At 35.4% G+C, this 2,160-nt stretch overlaps 1 pseudogene; it reads right to left on the bottom strand.

The window, feature by feature from the left end:
* Window positions 1-245: 245 nt before the first annotated feature.
* Window positions 246-564, bottom strand: LOC120236490 (annotated as a pseudogene).
* Window positions 565-2,160: the final 1,596 nt, after the last annotated feature.

Here is a 2,160-nt window from a genome sequence, read left to right as displayed (position 1 = left end):
AACTGCTATGATATTTTCATCTCTTTGGGGATGGAGAGCAGATCAGTGGCTGCTAAGGTCAAAAGGTTGTGGGGAGTGTCTACAAAGGGATAGCAGCAGGGAGTCTTGGAGGGTGATTGAAATATTCTATGTCCTGAGTATGGTGATTATTACCCAAATCTATACATGTGTTAAAATTCTTTTTTTTCCGAAATGAACATAAACTCAAGATTTTATTATCTTCATAATGTAACAAAATATGAAGCTTAGAACTGGATCACTGGGCCTTTTGTCTTCTTATCTCTTCCCATTTCAAAATTCTTGCATCTCTTAATAGCCAGCATTCTCTTAGATCTGCAATTGGGCTCTACACATTCAAGCCTCAGCATAAGCTTCTTTATAGTTTTAGCCTTTTTCCAGAAAATCAGCTGTTTTCCCACCATAGCCACTCTGTTTCCTGTCACAACGCCACTTTCCCTGGGCATAAAGAGAACCTTTGCCTTTCTTGTACTGTGTCACTTTGTGAGGTTGGCGCTTGCCACACTTCTTTCAGAAAGTCCCACAGGTTTTAGGAACATTCACCATGGTTGCGAGAGCACTATCAGCACAAAAAGAAAGATAATACATGTGTCAAAATTCTTAAAAGAAAAAAAATCACTTTCACTGAAAGTAAAAATAAAGAAGGCTATTTTTTATTAGCAGATTATGTAACTGCCTACAGTTATATAAAATCCAAGAGAATAACCAGCTAAGGTTAGTATCTTGCTAGATAGAAGATTAGTGTATAAATCAATTACTTTCCTATATACCAGCAAAGTTAGAACATGTAATTTATAAAGCTTTGCAAAAAATATAAATTATTCAGTGGTTAATCTAACAAAAGATATGCAAGACCTTTATGGAAAAAAAGATGTCATAATTAAATCACATTAAAGAAGACTTAAATAAATACTCTCATCACAGGTAGGATGACTCAAACTCACAGAATTGATTCTTCTCAGTTAATTTATAAATTCAATACAATTCTATTCAAAATACTCACAGGGCTTATTTTGAAACCTGAAAAGGCTGATTTAAAAATCTATGTGAAAGGTGCCAGAGTGGCTCAGTTGGTTGAGCAACTAGCTCTTGATCTCACCTCAGGTCTTGACCTAGGGGTCATGAGTTCAAGCCCTATATTGGGCTCTGTGCTGGATGTAAAGCCTACTTAAAAAAAATTAGGGGCATTTGGGTGGCTCAGTCAGTTAAGCATCTGACTCTTGATCTGCCTCAGGTCATGATGTCAGTTTCATGAGTTTGAGCCCTACAATGGTCTCTGTGCTGTCAGTGCAGAGCCTGCTTGGGATTCTGTTTCCCCCTCTCTTTGCCCCTCCCCTGCACATATTCTCTCTCTCTCTCAAACTTAATGAATAAACTTAAAAAAAAAATTTTAAATGTATGTGAAAGAGCAAAAGGTCAAGAATACCTAAGACAGTTTTGAAGACCAGCAAATTAAGGAATTCAAAGCCTAGAGTTCTTTTTGTGGGACATTACTGTTTACTTTTTCAACTTCTTCAATGGTTATCAATCTATTCTATTTTCTGTCATGTCCCAATTTCAGCATTTCATATTTCTCCATAAATTTAATAATTTCATCTAGATTTTCAGATTTACTGCTCTATAGTTGCTTATATTAGCTCTACTATGTATCTTTTATTTTCCTTCCTGAAATTTGTATTTTATATTTTTTATATTCTACTGTTTCATTTTGAGCCATGCCAGTTGTTGGATTCTCTCTTGTATCTCCTTTCCAACTAGTTGCAGTAAATGCTTAACTATTTTCTCAAAAATTTAAATTATGAAATAACAAACTATACATAAAAATGTACGTGGAATAACATAATGAACACCTTTGCACCTACTACCCAACTTAAATAAAATCTAACAAGTACAATTGAAGATAATGTGTAACACTTCCCATTCTTATTCCTCTCCTTCCTGTCTCCAGAGTTGACCTCTATCATGACTTGGGTGCTCATTGTGGGATTTTTTAGTAGTCAGAGTGTTGACTCAGGAATTTGATTACCTGGGTTCATAATCCAGCTCCACTTATTAGCTGTGTGGCCTTGAGCAATTTATCCTTTAGATTTCTCAGTTTTCTGTTTTGTAAAATGAAAGTCAAAAAAGTCCACCTTATGAGGG

The sequence above is a fragment of the Hyaena hyaena genome, unplaced genomic scaffold (genome assembly GCF_003009895.1).
Source record: "Hyaena hyaena isolate Hyena2069 unplaced genomic scaffold, ASM300989v1 scaffold_155, whole genome shotgun sequence".
Taxonomy (NCBI): domain Eukaryota; kingdom Metazoa; phylum Chordata; class Mammalia; order Carnivora; family Hyaenidae; genus Hyaena; species Hyaena hyaena.
This window is presented reverse-complemented; position numbering and strand designations above follow the sequence as displayed.